At 45.0% G+C, this 23684-nt stretch overlaps 1 long non-coding RNA gene across 1 annotated transcript in view; it reads left to right on the forward strand.

The window, feature by feature from the left end:
* LOC139265354 (uncharacterized) overlaps nt 1-23684 on the forward strand; it is an 84987-nt gene that overhangs the window by 8578 nt on the left and 52725 nt on the right. The window lies entirely within an intron of this gene.

The following is a 23684-nucleotide window of genomic DNA, read 5'->3' on the forward strand; positions in this document are numbered from 1 at the left end:
TGTTTACTGTTGTAAGACAATTGTTTAAAAGACGGAAAATGTAGAGAAGCATTTCTATGATTCTAAGGTGAACCCGACACTTAAGCTTCTAACTTTAGTGCCGAGAAAAATAAAAACTAGAATTTGCTACTATGGATGTTTGAATAGCCATGGAATGTAATGGCCTGGAAATCCCGGCCTCCCCGGGTCTGTACGGAGTGTGTAGGGACCCGGGAAGGCATTGCAAAAGCCGATTTTCAGCGCACAATGTGCATGCACTGAGAACTGGCTTTTCCGATATCGCACACATCTCGGGAGCGAGGACATTTGCAAGTGGAAGATTGAGGGATTTACCCATATCTTGCCCAGCAAATGTCCTCAAAACTCTTGCGCCTGATAAAAGTAGGTGCATAGCCTAATTTTACAGGCGTAAAAGTATTAAAACATACAAAAATAGAATTAAATTAAATTAAAAAAAACACATTTTATTGTTAAAAACCCTGCCCACTAAGGTAAGTTTATTTTTAACCCGAATTACAAAACTTTTTTAAAAATTGGAAAAATATTATTTTTTTCTCAGGCATTTATGAACTTTAATTTCAATTAATTTTAATTATGTGAGGTGTGTTTTTTATTTTTTATTGTGTTTAGTGCGTTTGTTTTTGTTTCTCATTAATAGCAATGAGAACTCGTAGATACGGAGTTGCTATTAATGAGAAAGCTGTGGAATACTGTACCTGACTGCTGAGCAGTCACACGTGACTGCACCTTCTGTGTGGGAACCTGTATGTTGGGAGCACACTTCGCAGCGCGGGAAGAGAAGGCCTCCCCACGCTCCTCCAGGATCACCAGGTACTTTCGTAAAAATTCTCCGGTCAGAGGTGTTTGTCGGAAAGAAGCCTCTGACCGGAATTTCAGAGCCAATGTGTGTGATGTTTCAGTGTGAATGGTAAAGTTAAAAACAAATGGATGTTTATTTGTCTTGGTGTGTCTGTAGCTTTTTTTCCAACTGGCACTGGTTAGTTTACGATATTGATTTGAGTTAATTTGGAGTTATTGAGGTTTAGTAACCTATTAAAACCAGATTTGTATTATGGCCATGTTGAAATTCTGGTTGATTTAAATTGTGTGAAACATTTCTAGTTCCGGGTATGAGGCAATCACATATATTGGTATTTTAAAAATAAAATTTTGGACCAATTTCAAGAATGTGTGACCAGGGGAGAAAAAGGGAAGGACTGCTATTATGCGTGGAGTACAGAATGATTGTAATGAATGCTATTGGTATGCGTGGTGTTGTTTTACAGATTGTTGGGGCTAGATTTTCCACTTTTGTGCTTATCGCCCAAAATTGGGCATTATTTCCAGCGTCGGGGGTAAAAAAGGTTTTTCAGATCGCCGGCTTCTCGCCCATCCTCAAAGCACCTAGTCTCCATTTTTTTAAATGGGCATTACTGCAAGCGATATGAAATGGGCGTAAAGTGTTTCCATCCTTCGTAACGGCATGGCAACGCTCGATTCCCACGATTCAGGAGGTCAAGGGTCATCATGACCTGCGCAGAAGAGAAGACAGAGAGAGAGGGAGCTCAGAGGGACTGGAGGCATGTGTGGCTGTGGTGTGTGCTTGTCTGGCTATTGTGGGAGGCACGACGGAGATTCACCAGCAGCAAAAAGCCTACTAAGCATCAAGAACATAGTTGGCACCGAGTTTTTGTCCAACAAATAAGATATAACATGGAAGGGATGGTGGAGGCTCTGGAGCTGGTCGCCAGGAACACTGGAGGCCGAGGGCTCCCAGTGGTCCCGGAGCGTGGCACTGCACCCTAAGGTGCCGCACCCCCTTGGCAACCACACATGAGAGCCAGCAGCAAAAATCTTGCTTCTGGCTCAGAGCATGTTCCCATCTAGAGGCTGTCCTCTCCCATATCCATCCAAGCAGCATTTCGGCTGTCACTCGTGCCACCCTCCCCCACCCCAATGAAGTGTTGCCTGAGGAGCTCCTTGGCCAGGCGGCTTGGAGTCAGGAGGGGAAGGGGAAGGGGTAGAGTTGGGGAGGACAAGCAGTGGGGGGAAGGATTGTTTTTTACAGAAATACTGATGATTTCAGACAAATGTTTGATTTCAATGTTTTTTATTGAACAAAGTCTTGCTGCGCATTGGCTCAGATAGCTGCACCATTACACACTGGTGATTCCTTAACATCAAAGGGTATAATGACATTTAACTTCAATCAACTTAAACTTTAACTGTCACCAACATGATGCCCACCATTGATGTATCACCTGCACACCCAGCAATGTGTCAGCCTTGTAAATAACACCAACGCTTTTTCAGGCAAAGCAATCATTGATGAGCACCTGATGAAAGGCTCGAGCAGCTATCATGCCACCACCGGCCCTTTCATGTGGTCGACAGGGGGGGCAGGGGCATGGCTTCAGTGTCAGCCTGATTGTCTGGGCCGATGTCAGCATCCACCTCCTTGTCGTCCTCTTCCTCTCTCTGATGAGGTGGACTGTCACACTCATTAGGCAATTCTTGTCCCCTCCTGATAGCCAAGTTGTGCAGCATGGAGCACACCACCACGAATTGAGCTACCTGCTCAGAGTGTTATTGGAGTTCGCCTCCTGAGTGGTCCAGGCATCTAAAGCGCTGCTTCAGCACTCCAATGGTTTTCTCCACGATATTGCGACTGGCTCATTGTATCGCCTCTCGTCTTCGGTGTGGGTGTCACGCAGGGGGGTCATCAGCCAGGTGGCGAAGCCATATCCTTTGTCACCAAGCATCCAGCATTGACTTTGTGGCTGATTGTTAAACAAGTCAGATACAGTGCTCTCACGCGGGATGTGAGCATCATGGATGCTGCCTGGAAATTGAACATTCATTGCCAGTATAATTTTATGGTGACCGACAACCAGTTGGACATTCAAGGAGTGGAATCCCTTGCGGTTCCTGAAAACCTCTACATCCAGAAAAGGTGCCCGCTTCGCGATGTATGTACAGTCTATTGCTTCCTACACCTTGGGGAAGTTTGTAATTCTGGAGAATCCTACAGCCCTCTCACTCTTTGCCTCTCTGGTCATAGGGAAGCTGATTAAGTCCCTCCTGCGTGCGTACAGGGCTTCAGTGACCTGTCTAATGCAACAATGTGTGGCATGCTGAGAAAGTCCGCAAATGTCACCAGCTGTGGCCTGAAAAGAACCCGAGGCGTAGAACGACAGTGCTGTGGTGACTTTGACCTCAACGGACAGTGCAGAACTGATGGTGCTGGCAGGCTGCAGATCTTCCCTTATCAGCTGGCATACTTCAGTGATAACATCTTTGTGGAAGCGCAGCCACCGAAGACAGGTGGTGTCGGGCAAGTCGAGGTAAGACTGCTTCTTGGAGAGGCGGGAGATCGCTGAGGCAGGCCTATAAAAGGCCCAACACAGCGGCAGTTCGGGCAGTTCATTGGAGAGGCGTGCTTGTGCAGCTGCAACAGGGAGGCAAAAAAGAAGTACAAAGAAATTGAAAGGTAACGTCACAGCCAAGGGGGTAAGTGATTGGCTGGTGATTGGTAAGAAATTTTTCTTTTTCTTTCTTTATCAGTAAGTAACATTTAGCATTGTTGTTGCCAATTTAAGTTTATCTAAGGGTTAAGACATGGCAGGTCAGCTCGGACACGTGTTATGCTCCTCCTGTACTATGTGGGAAGTCAGGGACGCTTCCGGTGTCCCTGACGACTACGTGTGCGGGAAGTGCATCCGCCTCCAGCTCCTGACGGACCGCATTGCGGCACTGGAGCTGCGGATAGATGAACTCTGGAGCATCCACGATGCTGAGAATGACGTGAATAGCACGTTGAGCGAGTTGGTCTTACCGCAGGAAGAGGGTACAAAGCCAGATCGGGAATGGAAGACCAACAAGAAGAGCAGTGCAAGGAAGGTAGTGCAGGGGCCCCCTGCGGTCATCCCCCTGAAAAACAGATACACCACTTTAGGTACTGTTGAGGGGGATGACTCATCAGGGCAGAGCAGTAGCAGCCATGTTCATGGCTCCGTGTGTGGCTCTGCTGCACAGGAGGGCAGGAAAAAGAGTGGGAGAGTGATAGTGATAGGGGATTCAATTGTAAGGGGAATAGATAGACATTTCTGCGGCCGCAACCAAGACTCCAGGATGGCATGTTGCCTCCCTGGTGCAAGGGTCAAGCATGTCTCGGAGGGTGAACAGCCAGTTGTCGTGGTACACATTGGTACCAAAGATATAGGAAAAAACGGGATGAGGTCCTACGAAACGAATTTAGGGAGCTAGGAGTTAAATTTAAAAAGTAGGACCTCAAAAGTAGCAATCTCAGGATTGCTACCAGTGCCACGTGCTAGTCAGAATAGGAATCGCAGGATAGCTCAGATGAATACATGGCTTGAGCAGAGGTGCTGAAGGGAGAGATTCAAATACCTGGGACATTGGAACCGGTTCTGGGGGAGGTGGGACCAGTACAAACCGGACGGTCTGCACCTGGGCAGGACCGGAAACAATGTACTGGGGGGAGTGTTTGCTAGTGCTGTTTGGGAGGAGTTAAACTAATATGGCAGGTGGATGGGGACCTATGCAGGGAGACAGAGGGAAATAAAATGGAGACAGAAGCAAAAGGTAGAAAGGAGAATAGTAAAAGTGGAGGGCAGAGAAACCCAAGACAAAAAACAAAAAGGGACACTTTACAGCAAAATTCTGAAGGGTCAAAGTGTGTTAAAAAGACAAGCCTGAAGGCTCTGTGCCTCAATGCGAGGAGTATTCGGAATAAGGTGGACGAATTAACTGCGCAGATAGCAGTTAATGGATACGATGTGATTGGCATCACGGAAACATAGCTCCAGGGTGACCAAGGCTGGGAACTCAACATCCAAGGGTATTCAGCATTTAGTAGGGATAGACAGAAAGGAAAAGGAGGCGGGGTGGTGTTGCTGGTTAAAGAGGAAACTAATGCAATGTAAGGAAGGACATTAGCTTGGATGATGTAGAATCGGTATGGGTGGAGCTACGGAGTACCAAAGGGAAGAAAACGCTAGTGGGAGTCATGTACAGACCATCGAATAGTAGTAGTGAGGTTGGGGACAGCATCAAACAAGAAATAAGGGATGTGTGCAATAAAGGTACAGCAGTAATCATGGGCGATTTTAATCTACATATTGATTGGGCTAACCAAACTGGTAGCAATGTGGTGGAGGAGGATTTCCTGGAGTGTATTAGGGATGGTTTTCTTGACTAATATGTCGAGGAACCAACTAGATGACTGGCAATCCTAGACTGGGTGATGTGTAATGAGAAGGGACTAATTAGCAATCTTGTTGTGCGAGGCCCCTTGGGCAAGAGTGACCATAATATGGTAGAATTCTTTATTAAGATGGAAAGTGACAAAGTTAAATCAGAAACTAGGGTCCTGAAGTTAAGGAAAGGTAACTTTAATGGTATGAGGCGCGAATTGGCTAGATTAGACTGGCAAATTATACTTAAAGGGTTGACGGTGGATAGGCAATGGTAAACCTTTAAAGATCATATGGATGAACATCAACAATTGTAAATTCCTGTCTGGAGTAAAAATAAAACGGGGAAGGTGGCTCAACCGTGGCTAACAAGGGAAATTAAGGATAGTGTTAAATCCAAGGAAGAGGCATACAAATTAGCCAGAAAAATCAGCAAACCGGAGGACTGCGAGAAATTTAGAATTCAGCAGAGGAGGACAAAGGGTTTAATTAGGAGGGGGAAAATAGATTACGAGAGGAAGCTTGCCGGAAACATAAAAATTGACTGCAAAAGCTTCTATAGATATGTGAAGAGAAAAAGATTAGTGAAGACCAAGGAAGGTCCCTTGCAGTCGGATTCGGGTGAATTTATAAAGGGAACAAAGAAATCGCGGACCAATTGAACAAGTACTTCGGTTCTGTCTTCACAAAGGAAGACACAAATAACCTTCCGGATGTATGAGGGGACCGAGGGTCCAGTGAGAAGGAGGAACTGAAGGAAATCCATATTAGGCGGGAAATTGTGTTAGGGAAATTGACGGGATTGAAGGCCGATAAATCCCCAGGGCCTCATAGTCGACATCCCAGAGTACTTAAGGAAGTGGCCCTAGAAATAGTGGATGCATTGGTGATAATTTTTAGGCAGTCTATCGACTCAGGATCAGTTCCTATGGACTGGAGAGTAGCTAATGTAACACCACTTTTTAAAAAAGGAGGGAGAGAGAAAACTGGTAATTATAGACCGGTTAGCCTTGACATCAGTAGTGGGGAAAATGTTGGAATCAATCATTAAGGATGAAATAGCAGTGCAGTTGGAAAGCAGTGACCGGATCGGTCCAAGTCAGCATAGAATTATGAAAGGGAAACCATGCTTGACAAATCTTCTGGAATTTTTTGAGGATGTAACTGGTAGAGTGGACAAGGGAAAACCAGTGGATGTGGTGTATTTGGACTTTCAAAAGGCTTTTGACAATGTCCCACACAAGAGATTAGTGTGCAAAAGAAAGCACATAGTATTGGGGTAATGCACTGACGTGGATAGAGAACTGGTTGGCAGACAGGAAGCTGCGAGTTGGGATAAATGGGTCTATTTCAGAATGGCAGGCAGTGACTAGTGGGGTGCCGCAGGGCTCACTGCTGGGACCCCAGCTATTTACAATATATATTAATGATTTAGATGATGGAATTGAGTGTAATATCTCCAAGTTTGCTGATGACACTAAACTGGGTGGCGGTGTGAGCTGTGAGGAGGACGCTAAGAGGCTGCAGGGTGACTTGGACAGGTTAGGCGAGTGGGCAAATACATGGCAGATGCAGTATAATGTGGATAAATATGAGGTTATCCACTTTGGGGGCAAAAACAAGAAGGCAGAATATTATCTGAATGGCGGCAGATTAGGAAAAGGGGAGGTGCAACGAGACCTGGGTGTCATGGTTGATCAGTCACTGAAAGTGGGGATGCAGGTACAGCAGGCGCTGAAGAAGGCAAATGTTATGTTGGCCTTCTATAGCTAGGGGATTTGAATACAGGAGCAGAGAGGTGTTACTGCAGTTGTACAGAGCCTTAGTGAGGCCTCACCTGGAATATTGTGTTCAGTTTTGGTCTCCTAATCTGAGGAAGGACGTTCTTGTTATTGAGGGAGTGTAGCGAAGGTTCACCAGACTGATTCCAGGGATGGCTGGACTGTCGTATGAGGAGAGACTGGATCAACTGGACCTTTATTCACTGGAGTTTAGAAGAATGAGAGGCGATCTCATAGAAACGTATAAGATTCTGACGGGACTGGACAGGTTAGATGCGGGTAGAATGTTCCCGATGTTGGGGAAGTCCAGAACCAGAGGACATAGTCTTAGGATAAGGGGTAGGCCATTCAGGACTGAGAGGAGGAGAAACTTCTTCACTCAGAGAGTTGTTAAACTATGGAATTCCCTGCCGCAGATTGTTGTTGATGCCAGTTCACTGGATATATTCAAGACGGAGTTAGATATGGGCCTTACGGCTAAGGGGATCAAGGAGTATGGAGAGAAAGCAGGAAAGGGATACTGAGGGAATGATCAGCCATGATCTCATTGAATGGCGATGCAGGCTCGAAGGGTCAAATGGCCTACTCCTGCACCTATTTTCTATGTTTCTATGTTTCTCCCTGTACTTGCAGTGGCTGTAACATCTGGTCCTCCTCATCAGTCTGGCATGTCTTACATTGGGCACATAATGCTGTCAAGTGTACCTTTGGCAATCTCGAGTCAGCTGCATGTAATTGGTCATCAAGAGAGGGTAAGAAAGGACAGGCCCCATTGCAATAGCTCTCTGATTTCCACTGATTGGTCACAAACAATGATTGTCCTGATGAAGACACCTATTAAATTCCAATCGTTCACAGTATGGTCAAGATATTTGTAGAGATGTTCACATCAACTCCAGCGTCCTCCAGAGTACATCCAAACTCCACGGAGGTTGAAGCAGAGCAGCCTTTTAAACGATGCAACATGTGATGTAGAACATGGCATCCATAATGCTGTGATTAGTTCTGGTTAGTTCCACTTTTTCTGGGTGGTTTTTTGGGCGAGCGATATTGTGAGCGCTATGTGTGCAAGGTGGTGAAAGTGACACTGGGCGATCTCATGGCCCCTAGTTTCAGTAAATATGCTCTTTACGAAAAAAAAAGTGGGCGGGCGGTATGATTGAATCTCGACATTAAGTCAGTGCGGAAATTAATGATGGGCGATATTATGGGTGTTGATTTCACCCATTCTGGTGATTCCGCCCAAAAAAAGTGGTCGGGCATTTTTATTTTTTCTCGGCGTTAAGCACATGGGGAAATTAACGCTTCACGATATGTTTCTGAAAAATGCCTGCCAGTTTCCATTTTGTGGCTAAATGGGCGATATCTGGGCATTATACGTCACTTCAGCGGTAAAATGAGCGTTAACATAGAAACATAGAAAATAGGTGCAGGTGTAGGCCATTCGGCTCTTCGAGCCTGCACCACTATTCAATATGATCATGGCTGATCATGCAACTTCCTGCTTTCTCTCCATACCCCTTGATCCCTTTAGCCGTAAGGGCCATATCTAACTCCCTTTTGAATATATCTAACGAATTGGCCTCAACAACTTTCTGCGGTAGAGAATTCCACAGGTTCACAATTCTCTGAGTGAAGGCTTACCCCTTATCCTTAGACTGTGACCCCCTGGTTCTGGACTTCCCCAATATCGGGAACATTCTTTCTGCATCTAATCTGTCCAATTCCATCAGAATTTTATATATTTCTATGAGATTCCCTCTCATTCTTCTAAATTCCAGTGAATATAAGCCTAGTCGATCCAGTCTTTCTTCATATGCCAGTCCTGCCATCCTGGGAATCAGTCTGGTGAACCTTCGCTGCACTCCCTAAATAGCAAGAATGTCCTTCCTCAGATTAGGAGACCAAAACTGTACACAATATTCAAGGTGTGGCCTCACCAAGGCTCTGTACAACTGTAGTAAGTCCTTTCTGCTTCTATACTCAAATCCCCTAGCTATGAAGGTCAACATGCCATTTGCCTTCTTCACTGCCTGCTGTATCTGCATGCCAACTTTCAATGACTGATGTACCATGACCCCAGGTCTCGTTGCACCTCCCCTTTTCCTAATCTGTCACCATTTAGATAACATTCCGCCTCCCTGTTTTTTCCACCAAAGTGGATAGCCTCACATTTATCTACAATATAATGCATCTGCCATGCATTTGCCCACTAACCTAACCTGTCCAAGTCACCCTGCAGCCTCTTAGTTCCTCATAGCTCACACTGCCACCCAGCTTAGTGTCATCTACAAACTTGGAGATATTACATTCAATTCCTTCGTCCAAATCATTAATGTATATTGTAAATAGCTGGGGGCCCAGCACTGAACTTGTGGTACCCCACTAGTCACTGCCTGCCATTCTGAAAAGGACACATTTATTTATACTCTTTGCTTCCTGTCTGCCAACCAGTTCTCTAACCACGTCAATACATTACCCCCAATACCATGTGCTTTAATTTTGCACACTAATCTCTTGTGCGGGACCTTATCAAAAGCCTTTTGAAAGTCCAAATATACCACATCCAGTGGTTCTCCCTTGTCCAATCTACCAGTTACATCCTCAAAAAATTCTAGAAGATTTGTCAAGCATGATTTCCCTTTCATAAATCCATAAGTTGGCATTAAGCATGCAAAAAAAGTGGAGGTTCTAGCCCTTGGTACATTGTTATATGTTTGTCGAACTTTTAAAATGCGAGAAAAAAAAAAGAATGGTATCTCTCTACACAAGACTTTGGAAAGCAGAACCTTTTTGCAGAGTTGAATATAAATATTTTGAGCATTTTGAAAATTTTAAGAACATTTTAAATTTTTGAATTTGAGTAGATATTTCCCTCAGTGACAGAAAAGAGATCAGAATTGAAGAATTAACCCATTATGCTGGCAGGAAAGCCAAAATGGAGTTTCTGTTTTTTTCTTCTAAGCAGGTGGGAGTGCAAGATTACCAAGAGGGGGTGTTTAATACAGAAGAGACTTCAAGGTATTAGCGAATTTGAACTTTTGCTGGAACAAAGGAGAAAAGCTCCAGTAATGTTCCAGAGTTTGAACTTCTTATCTGCAATGAGGGATCTCAAATGCCACAGCATGGTGACAATTTTCTAAAAAATGCTTGGGAATAATGATTTGGAGTCATGTGTTATCTTCCACGACAATCGAAAGGAAAGATAAAGAACTTCTATCCAAATATAGTGCAGATACCTTTTCTTTTGTTAAATCACAAAGGCTGGACATAGCTTATTGTGAAATTTAAATTGTCTGGCAAAATTGATATGAATTGCTGCTCAAGCATTCGGGAAGGGAAATTGATCATAAATTTAAAGGGATAATCAATCTTATTTTTTGAAAAGTTCCAGTCTATGTGGTTCCATTTCAATTGTGTTTAAAAGAATGCTTTTTTTGGGGGGGCGGCGGGTGGGAGTCTGATATGTTCTTGCAGACTGGACTGCTCTCTGGACTGACAATATTTTAAGAAGGTTCATTAAGAGCTTATACAGTAATTCAATCACATTGCAACAGGGCTCATAACATGGAAGGGTAATGAATGGGAAATGTTTTTAATATTTGTCATAGGTCATTGTGGGTGAATTTCAGTTAAGGTTGAGAATTCCAGTAGAATCGCTCGCAGTTGTCGCGCCGTAAAGATCATATTCGTTGTACCCCGTAGTGGATGGAGTTCGCACTGTGACTCCGGGAGGAGATCCTCAGCCACTGGGAGAAGACGGTTGAGGAGGATTCTAGTGGTGACTTTCCCAGTGGCTAACAACAGGGAGATTCCTCTGTAATTGCCGCAGTCGGTCTTGTCCCCTTTTTTAAAGATGGTCACGATTACTGCATCTCTGAGATCTCCCGACATGCTCTCCTCCTTCCAGATGAGAGAGATGAGGTCATGCATTCGTGCCAATAGTGCCTCTCCACCATACTTTAATGTCTCAGTGGGGATTCCATCTGCTCCTGATGCCTTGCTGTTCTTGAGCTGACGGATGGCCTTTTCTACCTCATGCAGGGCTGGGGTTTTGCTGAGATGGTGGTGGGTAGCATGCTGTGGGATGGAGTCGAAGACACTTGTGTCAAAGGCAGAGTCTCGATTAAGGAGATCCTTGAAGTGCTCCTGCCAGCGGGTCCTGACTGCCTCGGTGTCCTTGATGAGTGTTTCCCTCAGTGGGCAGCAGTGGGGTGGGGCCTTGGGTGCTTGGGCCATAGGTGAAGAATCCTCGCACATCGTGGCTATCGGACAGCTGCTGAATCTCCTGTGCTTTCTCCATCGAACATCTATTTTTTAGGTTGTGGGTTTTTTGTTGGACTTCAGCCTTAAGCCGTCTGTAAAGCTGCTTTGCTGCTCCCAAGTTGGGTTGTTGTTTTAGGTTCGGAAATGCCTTGCGCTTGCAATTTATTAGCTCTTGGATCTCCTGGTCATTCTCATCAAACCAGTGCTGGTGTTTCCTGGTTGAATGACCGAGCGTCTCTTCACAAGAACTGGTTATGGTGGCCTGGAGGGCAGACCAAGCATTGTGGGCACTCTGTGTCTTGGGGTCATCAAGGGTCACCAGGTTAGCAGTGAGGCACTGGCTGTATAGGGCGCTCTTAGTTGGGCCTTTGAGTGCCCCAGCTGCAAGAGAAATGCAGGGAACAGCACCAAGCAGTAGCAGGACATTTGGAAAAGCAAAATTCGGTCAGGCAGAGTCAGCATGGATGTATGAAGGGGAAGTCATGTTTGACAAATTTGCTGGAGTTCTTTGAGGATGTAACAAACAGTGTGGATAAAGGGGAACTAGTGGATGTGGTGTATTTGGACTTCCAGAAGGCATTTGACAAGGTGCCGCATAAAAGGTTACTGCACAAGATAAAAGTTCACGGGATTGGGTGTAATATATTAGCATGGATAGAGAATTGACTGACTAACAGAGAACAGAGAGTTAGGATAAATGGTTCATTCTCTGGTTGGCAACTAGTAACTAGTGGGGTGCCACAGGGATCAGTGCTGGGACCCCAACTATTTACAATCTATATTAATGAATTGGAAGAAGGGACTAAGTGTAACAAAGCCAAGTTTGCTGATGAGACAAAGATGGGAGGAAAAGCACTGTGTGAGGAGGACACAAAAAATCTGCAAAAAGACATAGACAGGCTAAGTGAGTGGGAAAACATTTGGCAGATGGAGTATAATGTTGGAAAGTGTGAGGTCATGCACTTTGGCAGAAAAAATCAAAGAGCAAGTTATTATTTAAATGGAGAAAGATTGCACAGTACAGCGGGACCTGGGGGTACTTGTGCATGAAAGGCAAAAGGATAGTATGCATGTACAGCAAGTGATCAGGAAGGCCAATGGTATCTTGGCCTTTATTGCAAAGGGGATGGAGTATAAAAGCAGGGAAGTCTTACTACAGCTCTATAAGGTATTGGTGAGGCCACACCTGGAATACTGCATGCAGTTTTAGTTTCCATATTTACAAAAGGATATACTTGCTTTGGAGGCATTTCAGAGAAGGTTCACTAGGTTGATTCCGGGGATGAGGGGGTTGACTTATGAGGAAAGATTGAGTAGGTTGGGCCTCTACTCATTGGAATTCAGAAGAATGAGAGGTGATCTTATCGAAACATATAAGATTATGAGGGGGCTTGACAAGGCGGATGCAGAGAGGATGTTTCCACTGATGGGGGAGACTAGAATTAGAGGGCACGATCTTAGAATAAGGGGCTGCCCACTTAAAACAGAAATGAGATGAAATTTCTTCTCTGAGGGTTGTAAATCTGTGGAATTCGCTGTCTCAGAGAGCTGTGGAAGTTGGGACATTGAATAAATTTAAGTCAGAAATAGACAGTTTCTTAAACGATAAGGGGATAAGGGGTTATGGGGAACGGGCAGGGAAATGGAGCTGAGTCCATGATCAGATCAGGCATGATTTTATTGAGTGGCGGAGCAGGCTCGAGGGGCCGTATGGCTTACTCCTGTTCCTATTTCTTATGTTCTTCTGTTCTTATGTTCTTATGTTATGTTCTTATGTTCTTATCTCACAAACACACTTCTCAATAACTGCACCATCAGCATCGCAACCTCAACACACTGTAATCACCATCTAATTATACACTGACATTTACACAATGCGCACTATCGCAGGGCCACCACTCCTTGGTTCAGGCAATAAAGGTGAAGGTCACAGAGTGACTGTGTCTGAAGTACGTGCCTCATGTGATTATGTTTAAGAGTTAAGGAATCAACACCTGGCGACGGGATGGAATGCCGCACTCGCTCACGGGAGTTCCGCCAGCATGCACAGTCCCTGCGGCCAGCCCGGACAGACCGGAATCACCTCAGGTGACAGAAACGCATGCCAAGGCTCAGCCACAAGAGCCTCAACTGTGGCGCTCCACGAGAGAGCATCAACCACCTGATAGACTTAACCTTTGAGTCAAAAAGATGTTAGGGGGGAGGTGATGTCATGTATGTAACCAGCATACTACTGTAACCCTTATACATTTGTAACACTCATGTAACCACTACATACTGTACATACTTAATAGAAATGCACACCTTGCCCACAGGGGGTGTACTTGTGGGAGACACCTGGAGATTCAGGTATATAAGGGGAGGTCCCTCTCAGGGCCAGCACTCCTTGGTCCAGGCAATAAAGTGAAGGTCACAGAGTGACTGTGTCTGCAGTACGTGACTCGTGTGATTATGTTTAAGAGTTAAGGACTCAGCAAGAAGATTCTCCTCATTTCTGTTCTAAATGGCCTACCCTTATCCTAAGGCTATGTCCCCTGGTTCTAGACTTACCCAACATCGGGAACATTCTTCCCGCATCTAACCTGTCCAGTCCCTTCAGAATCTTATACGTTGTTATGAGGTCCGCTCTCATCCTTCTAAACTCCAGTGAATAAAGGCCCAGTTGATCCAGTCTCTCCTCATACGACAGTCCAGCCATCCCTGGAATTAGTCTGGTGAACCTTCGCTGCACTCCCTCAATAGCAAGAATGTCCTTCCTCAGATTAGGAGACCAAAACTGAACACAATATTCCAGATGAGGCCTCACTAAGGTCCTGTACAACTGCAGTAAGACCTCCCTGATCCTATACTCAAATCCCCAGCTATTAAGGCCAACATACCATTTGCCTTCTTCACCGACTGTTGTGCCTGCATGCCAACCTTCAATGACTGATGGAACCATAACACCCAGGTCTTGTTGCACCTTCTCTTTTCCTAATCTGCCGCCATTCAGATAATATTCTGCGTTCGTGTTTTTGCCCCCAAAATGGATAACCTCACATTTATCCACATTATACTGCATCTGCCATGCATTTGCCCACTCACCTAACTTGTCCAAGTCACCCTGCAGCCTCTTAGCGTCCTCCTCACAGCTCACACTGCCACCCAGTTTAGTGTCATCAGCAAACTTGAAGATATTACACTCAATTCCTTCATCCAAATCGTTAATGTATATTGTAAAGAGCTGGAGTCCCAGCATTGAGCCCTGCGGCACTCCACTAGTCACTGCCTGCCATTCTGAAAAGGATCCATTTATCCAGACTCTCTGCTTGCTGTCTGCCAAACAGTTCTTTATCCACGTCAGTACATTACCTCCAATACCATGTGCTTTGAATTTGCACACTAATCTCTTGTGCGGGACTTTGTCAAAAGCCTTTTGAAAGTCCAAATACACCACATCCACTGGTTCTCCCTTGTCCACTCTGCTAGTTACATCCTCAAAAAATTCCAGAAGATTCGTCAAGCTTGATTTCACTTTAATAAATCCATGCTGACTTGGACCGATCCTGTCACTGCTTTCCAAATGCGCTGCTATTTCATCCTTAATGATTGATTCCAACATTTTCCCCACTACTGATGTCAAGCTAACCGATCTATAATTACCCGTTTTCTCTCTCCCTCCTTTTTTAAAAAGTGGTGTTACATTAGCTACCGTCCAGTCCATAGGAACTGATCCAGAGTCGATGTACTGTTGGAAAATGATCACCAATGCATCCACTATTTCGAGGGCCATTTCCTTAAGTACTCTGGGATGAAGACTATCAGGCCCCGGGGATTTATCAGCCTTCAATCCCATCAATTTCTCTAACACAATTTCCCGCCTAATAAGGATATCCTTCAGTTCCTCCTTCTCACTCGACCACTGTCTCCTAGTACATTCGGAAGGTTATTCGTGTCTTCCTTCATGAAGACAGAACTGAAGTATTTGTTCAATTGGTCTGCCATTTCTTTGTTCCCCATTATAAATTCACCTGAATCCGACTGCAAGGGACCTACATTTGTCTTCACTAATCTTTTTCTCTTCACATTTATCGAAGCTTTTGCAGTCAGTTTTTATGTTCCCTGCAAGTTTCCTCTCGTACTCTATTTTCCCCCTCCTAATTGAACCCTTAGTCCTCCTCTGCTGAATTCTAAATTTCTCCCAGTCCTCCGGTTTGTTACTTTTTCTAGCCAATTTATATGCCTCTTTCGTTTTAACACTATCCTTAATTTCCCTTGTTAGCCACGGTTGAGCCACCTTCCCCGTTTTATTTTTACTCCAGACAGAGATGTATAATTGCTGAAATTCATCCATGTGCTCTTTAAATGTTTGCCATTGCTTATCCACCATCAACCCTTTAAGTATCCTTTGCCAGTCTATTCTAGCCAATTCATGCCTCATACCGTCGAAGTTACCTTGCCTTAAGTTTAGGGCCCTAGTTTCGGAATTAACTGTGTCATCTTAATAAAGAATTGTACCATATTATGGTCACTCTTCCCCAAGGGGCCTCGCACAACAATTAGTCCCTTCTCATTACACATCACCCAGTCTAGGATGGCCAGCTCTTTAGTTGGTTTCTCGACATATTGGTCGAGGAAATCATCCCTAATACACGCCAGGAAATCCTCTTCCACTGCATTACTACCAGTTTGGTTTGCACAATCAATATGTAGATTAAAGTTGTCCATGATAACTGCTGTATCTTTATTTGTGTCCTTTTTGTTTTTTGCCTTAGGTTTCTCTGCCCTCCACTTTTACTATCCTCCTTTCTATCTTTTGCTTGTGTCTCCATTTTATTTCCCTCTGTCTTCCTGCATAGCTTCCCATCCTCCTGCCATGTTAGTTTAACTCCTCCCCAACAGCACTAGCAAACACTCCCCCCAGTACATTGGTTTTGGTCCTGCCCAGGTGCAGACCGTCTGGTTTGTATTGGTCCCACCTCCCCCAGAACCGATTCCAATGTCCCAGGAATTTGAATCCCTCCTTTTTGCACCACTCCTCAAACCACGTATTCACCTGAGCTATCCTGCGATTCCTACTCTGACTAGCACGTGGCACTGGTACAATCCTGAGATTACTACTTTTGAGGTCCTACTTTTTAATTTTGCTCCTAGCTCCCTAAATTCGTCTCGTAGGACCTCATCCTGTTTTTTTACCTATATTGTTGGTACCTTTGTGCACCACGACAACTGGCTGTTCACCCTCCCTTTACAGAATGTCCTGCACCCGCTCTGAGACATTCTTGACCCTTGCACCAGGGAGGCAACATACTATCCTGGAGTCTCGGTTGCAGCCGCAGAAACGCCTATCTATTCCCTTTACCATAGAATCCCCTATCACTATAGCTCTCCCACTCTTTTTCTTGCCCTCCTGTGCAGCAGTGCCATGAACTTGGCTGCTGCTGCCCTCCCCTGATGAGTCATCCTCCTCAACAGTACCCAAAGCGGTATATCTGTTTTGCAGGGGGATGACCACAGGGGACCCCTGCACTACCTTTCTTCCACTGCTCTTCCTGTTCATCACCCATTTACTATCTGGCTGTGTACCCTTTACCTGCAGTGTGACCAACTCGCTAAACGTGCTATTCACGTCAGTCTCAGCATCGTGCATGCTCCAGAGTGAATCCACCCGCAGCTCCAGTGCCACAATGTGGTCCGTCAGGAGCTGGAGGTGGATACACTTCCCGCACGCGTAGTCGTCAGGGTCACCGGAAGCGTCCCTGACTTCTCACATTGTACAGGAGGAGCATTGCACATGTCCGAGCTCTTCTGCCATGACTTAACCCCAAGATTAACTTAATTTGGCAACAACAATGCTAAATGTTACTTACTGACATAGAAAAGAAAAAGAAAAACTACTTACCAATCACTAGCCAATCACTTATCCCCTTGTCTGTGATGTCACCTTTCAATTTCTTTCTACTTCTTTTTGCCTCCCTGCTGCAGCTGCACCGGCTGGCCTCACCGACGTGTTGGGCCTTTTGTAGGCCTCTGACGTCCCCGGATTCCCTGCTGCTCGCACTAGAGGCCTAGAAGAAATCTCGTTGGTATAGAGACAGAGTGTTCGCCACATGTAAATAGGTGGGAGAGGATAGAGTTAGCAGTAATCATCATCATCATAGGCAGTCCCTCGGAATCGAGGAAGGCTTGCTTCCACTCTTAACATGAGTTCTTAGGTGGCTGTACAGTCCAATATGAGAACCACAGACTCTGTCACAGGAGGGGTAGATAGTTTTTGAGGGAAGGGGTGGGTGAGACTGGTTTGCCGCACACTCTTTCCGCTGCCTGTACTTGTTTTCTGCATGCTCTCGGCAATGAGACTCGGTGCTCAGCGCCCTCCCGGATGCACTTCCTCCACTTAGGAGGATCTCTGGCCAGGGACTCCCAGGTGTCAGTGGGGATGTTGCACTTTATCAGGGAGGCTTTGAGGGTGTCCTTGTAATGTTTCCTCTGCCCATCTTTGGCTCGTTTGCCGTGTAGGAGTTCCGAGTAGAGCGCTTGCTTTGGGAGTCTTGTGTCAGGTATGCGAACAATGTGGCCTGCCCAGCACAGCTGATCAAGTGTGGTCAGTGCTTCAATGCTGGGGATATTGGCCTGGTCGAGGACGCTGATGTTGCTGCGTCTGTCCTCCCAGGGGATTTGGAGGATCTTGCGGAGACATGATTGGTGGTATCTCTCCAGCGACTTGAGGTGTCTGCTGTACATGATCCATGTCTCTGAGCCATACAGGAGGGCGGGTATTACTACAGCCCTGTCGACCATGAGCTTGGTGGCAGTTTTGAGTGCCTAGTCTTCAAACACTCTTTTCCTCAGGCGGCCGAAGGCTGCACTGGCACACTGGAGGCGGTATTGAATCTCCTCATCAATATCTGCTCTTGTTGATAAAATGCTCCCGAGGTATGGGAAATGATCCGTGCCGTGGATCTTAATGACTGGAGGGCAGTGCTGTGCGGCGAGGAAAGGCTGGTGGAGGATCTTTGTCTTATGGATGTTTAGCGTAAGGTCCATGCTTTCGTACGCCGCAGTAAAAATGTCGACTATGTCCTGGAGTTCAGGCTCTGTATTTGCGCAGACGCACATTATATGTGGCCTTCTTCGACCTTGCAAAGGCCTTTGACACTGTCAAATGCGAGGGTCTATGGAGTGTCCTCCTCCGCTTCGGATGCCCCCAAATGTTCGTTGCCATCCTCCGCCTGCTCCACGACGACATGCAGGCAGTGATCCTTACCAACGGGTCCATTACAGAACCAATCCACGTCCGGATCGGTGTCAATCAGGGCTGCGTCATCGCCCCAATCCTCTTCTCAATCTTCCTTGCTGCCATGCTCCACCTCACAGTCAACAAGCTCCCCGCTGGAATGGAACTAAACTACAGAAGCAGTGGGCACCTGTTCAACCTGCGCCATCTCCAGGCCAGGAACAAGACTACCCCAATCTCTGTCGTCATTAGCGGGGTAATACCAGGGTATCAGCCCATAAGAATAATGGAGTTAGATGTATGGCACTGGATAGGCCTGACTGATCACCGTGGCCCGAAAGGAAAATACAAGGGAAGTTTGGCACCATGTGTAAACAGGGGTTTGCCATGACCAAAAAGGGGGGCTTGTTGTGGTAAGAATTAGTGGGTGCATAGCCTTAAGAAGAGAATGATGGGAAAATATGTCAAGTAAGCTAAATGCAGATTAAAAGAACGCCTTAGGCAAATAAGTCTGTTGAAAACCGACTAGTCAGCAGGGAAAGAACCATGGGTACAGCCAGAGAAAAGCTTGTGGAGTGACCTTCACTGATTGTGTAGAGAAACCAGCTGCTAAACGCATTACAATTAAATAAACGAGGCAGTTAGAAAAAGCTTGGCAACGGAGACATGCACAGACAGGGAGATCAGATAACTCAACTCGCGATAAGAATGGAAGGGAGACTTTCATTGTGCAGGGAAACCAACTAATAGACCCCTGATTACAGGGCCCACGGACCATCAAAACCATTGTGCGATTAACTTGAAGGCAGGATCTATATGCACACAAAACCTCCCGGAACAAACACAATGTAATCCCTATATAACTGGTAGCAGAATTGTATTTGAGGGAGAAGGTAGGAGGAGACATCCATGCCTCTCCTGGGCATATGCTTGAGAAATAAAGACCTGAAGTTGAATTACGACCTATCCGACTCGACTCATTAAAAGAACCAGAGGTGGTCTCGGTTGAAAAGCAATTGAGACAATGCGGGCGCATTTCACCCAGACGAGGTCTGATCTCTGAAGTGTTACCTCAACATCACCCATTTCCCATCTGTTCCAAGTGGGTTGTCAGCTGGCAGCATGTTAATGAGTTGTCTTGGGTAACCCTTGCCATTGGACCAAGACCTAGCTCTGTCAAGCCCGTGTGGTGACTGGTGTGCAACGGCCACCACACGTAAAACAATCCACGCACAGGCATCTTCCACCCTCCAAGATGTAGTTCGGGATCTGGAATATTAGGTCCTTCATTGAAACACCTGTGAACTCATCCCTTTTTGGCGTGGAAGCAAGTCATCCTCACTTCGAGGGACTGCCTATGAAGATGACGATGATGAATGAGACCCGGTGGCTAAAATGTGCCGTGGCCTCATTCTGCTGCGGCCAGGTGGGAATCTAATTGAAACCAGCAGCTTCGTGCCCAAAATAAAATTGATAACATTTTGGCTAAACATGCCTAAATCCGCATTTCATTTTAATTTCTCGTTCTACCAATGTTGCAAAGCTTTTTAAAATAACTGTCATTCAACATATTAGTCAGGCATTGACATACTTATTGCTTCCATGTCCAATATATGTCTTTTACATGAAACAGACTGCAGAACCAGCGTGTCTTCCACTGTTAATCTATGATAGTCTGTGGCAATTGGGGGAATAATTGGCACACTCTTACAGAAATAGTTCCCCAGCCTTTCATCTATTAGAATTCAACTGCTTTGAACTACTCGGCAATACTGGGATTCTTAAACCAATTCTGTTTAAATTGGTTTCCACTCCACATACCTGAAGTTGAAACAATTCCAGTCAGCCATTATTAAACCTTTGAGGACTGAAAGACATTTACAGGTTGAACAATTATACATGCTTCACCCTATTTCAAGGATAGAGCTCAATTTGCTTCCCAATTACCAGTCACAAGATTGCTAACCAAAAATGTATTAGCCAGATTTGTTCATCACTCCACCCATTAAATTTTATGATTCTGTGACCCTATACAATATCTCCAGTTTATGAGCAAATGAGAATGCACTCTGACACAATCTGTATTAGTAGTTAACAAATTGGTAAGTATACAGTGATGCTGATACCTTTTAAAAATCAGATTCTACAATAACCAATTACACAGCAGAATGTAAACAAAACAATCCTTTCATACAATCTCCTTACATTTCCAGCATTTGCTTATCTATGGGCAGGCCATATTAGATTTAATAATGAGTAATGAGACAGATTTAGTTAACAGCCTAACAGTGCATGAACATCTATCTAATAGCAATCTTAATATGATTGAGTTCAGCATAGTGTTTGAAAGGGAGAAATGCAAACAACTACTGAGATTCTAGATTTACGTAAGGCTGACTTCAACACAATGAGGGTGAGACTGTCCACAATAAACTGGGCAAATCTGTTAATGGGTAAAATGACAGACAATCAGTGGGAGGTGCTCAAAAAAGAATTTAATGTGATACAGAACCAGGTTATACCCCTAAGGGGCAAGAGCTCTACTTGCCAAAAGCAAAGCCATGGATGACTAAAGAGGTAAGGGACAACATAAAACGAAAAGAAAAAGCATTCAAAAATGCAAAAAATAGCACAGATCCTGGCAACTGGGAGAGATACAAAGGACAATAAAAGGTCACAAAACAGATAGCAATAGCTACAAAAAGGGAGTATGAAAATAAACTTACAAGGGATATCAAAATCAAGACATTTTTTTAACAATAATTTAGTCAAAAGAGGATGGTCAGGAATAATGTGGTTCTCTTGAAAACTGAAAACTGGCAGCCGTGGCTCAATGGGTGGCACACCTGCCTCTGAGTCAGAAGGTTGTGGGTTCAAGTTCCACTCCAGTGACTTGAGTGCATAAATCTAGCTGACACTCCAGTTCAGTACTGAGGGAGGCTGCACTGTTGGAGGTGCCGTCTTTCGGATGAGACTTTAAATCTCTGCTCTCTCAGGTGGATGTAAAAGATTCCATGGCACTATTTTGAAGAAGAGCAGGGGAGTTATCCTCGATGTTCTGGTCAATATTTATCCCTCAATCAACATAACAAAAACAAATTATCTGGTCATTATCATATTGCTGTTTGTGGGAGCTTGCTGTGCGCAAATTGGCAGCCGTGTTTCCCACATTACAACAGTGACTACATTCCAAAAGTACTTCATTGGCTGTAAAGTGGTTTGAGACCCCCGGTGGCCATGAAAGGCGCTATATAAGTATGTCATTCTTTTTAACGGTGATATTGGCTTAGAAATGCCAGTCGGCTGCTTCCCGCGGGCGATCATGTAAAAAAGTTAAAAAAGATGCGCACTTACCTGAACCGGCTGTGCCCACAAGGGATCTCGGTCCTGAGGCCTTCACAGACTGCGTGTCGCAGCGCATGCACGTCAGGACATCCGCAGGGCTGGAGCTGCAGTAACATGTCTCTGGGCAGCCAATCCAGGTAATGTATATACTCATTCATAATAATGGGAACTCTGTAAGTTGGAGTTCCCATTATTATGATTGAGGAAACACTGCCCCCCCCCCCCAACATCCAAAGCACAAATAAAAAATACACCACATATTTTATTAATTTAAATTAAAGTTATTTATGTATTATTAAAAATGTATATTTTCACGATTTTTAAAAAAGATTTTTAAATTATCGTTTAAAATAAACTTACCATAGTGGGGAGGGTTTTAACAATAATATGTGTTTTATTAATTTAATTTTATTATGTTTTTGTGTATTTTAAAACTCTTAGGCCTGTAAAAGTAGGCTATGCGCTTGCTTTTATCAGGCACAAGAGTTTTCAGGACTTCCGCTAGGCAAGATATTGGTAAATATTGCAATCTTTCCCATGCGAATGTCCTGGATGTGGAGATGCAGAAGATCTGTCAGGCTCCAGCTCCACATCGGAAAAGCCGGTTTTCAGCGCATGCGCATTGTGCGCTAAAAAACGGCTTTTGTGATGCCTTCCCGGGTCTATACACACTCTGTACGGACCCGGGAGGCCAGAATTTCTGGGCCATTGTAAATGAAAATAAGGAAATGGTGACCATGTTGAATAATTAATTCACATCAGTATTTACATTAGAGGAAGCGGATATCGTGTCAGACATCCCAAGGAAACTAATATTAAATCAGGAAGGGGGACTCAACAAAATTAACATAAGCAAAATAACAGCAATGAAGAAAATAATGGCACGAAAGAGTGACAAATTCCCAAGACCAGATGATTTCCATCCCAAGGTTTAAAGGAAGTAGGTAAGAACATTTCAGATGCCGTAACTATGATCTTCCAAAGTTCTCTTGATTTGGTAACCACTTCGATTGGAAAATTGTGCATGTCACTCTGCTATTTAACAAAGGAGAAAGAAAGAAACCAGGAAATTATAGACCAGTTAGCTTAACATCTATTATTGGGACAGCAGCAGCATGGATATGAAATTGGCTAAGTGACAGGAAAGAGAGAGTAGTAGTGAATGGCTGTTTTTTAGACTGGAGGGCTGTTCCCTAGGGGTCCGTACTAGGACCACTGCTTTTCTTGATATATATTAATGACTATGGCTGAGATTTCCCCTACCTTGGTGGGTCCAGTGCAGCCAGGGTCAGTGATGGGTCCTGCCCTCAGTGCTGGCTCCAACCCGCTGAGTAGAATGATTTTACATTGATTGGGCCTGTTAAGCCTGTGCAGCGGGTTTGCCAGACAATTGAAGGAAGTGGTTCTGATGAAGTCACCCATCAGCGGTTTCCTTAAAAGGACCACGTGCAAATTAATTTTGACAGGTGTGTTGTCAGTGTTCTACAGCATTGAGGTGCTGCAAATGCTGACGAGCACTGAACAGAGGCAGAGAGCAGCACCCCGGTTCTCCCATGACTCCCTCCATATGCTTGTGGAAGGAATCACAGCACGCAGGGAGGTTCGCTTCCCTTCCAATGGGCGGAAGAGACCTTCCCAGGAGACCAACGCACCCTGGTTGCACATTGCACAGGAGGACACAAGCAGGGATGTCATAAGGAGGTCAAGGTAGCAGTGGTGCAAACCTTTCAATGATATCAGTAGATCATGAAACGTTACTGCAAATCCACACTCAACCTCAGCCTGCTGTGCCACTCATCACATCCCCATCACTCTGCCTTCCCTACCGTCCTGCACATCCTTACTCACAGCAATCTACCT

Source organism: Pristiophorus japonicus, chromosome 6 (assembly GCF_044704955.1).
Source record: "Pristiophorus japonicus isolate sPriJap1 chromosome 6, sPriJap1.hap1, whole genome shotgun sequence".
In the NCBI taxonomy this organism is placed as follows: Eukaryota; Metazoa; Chordata; class Chondrichthyes; family Pristiophoridae; genus Pristiophorus; species Pristiophorus japonicus.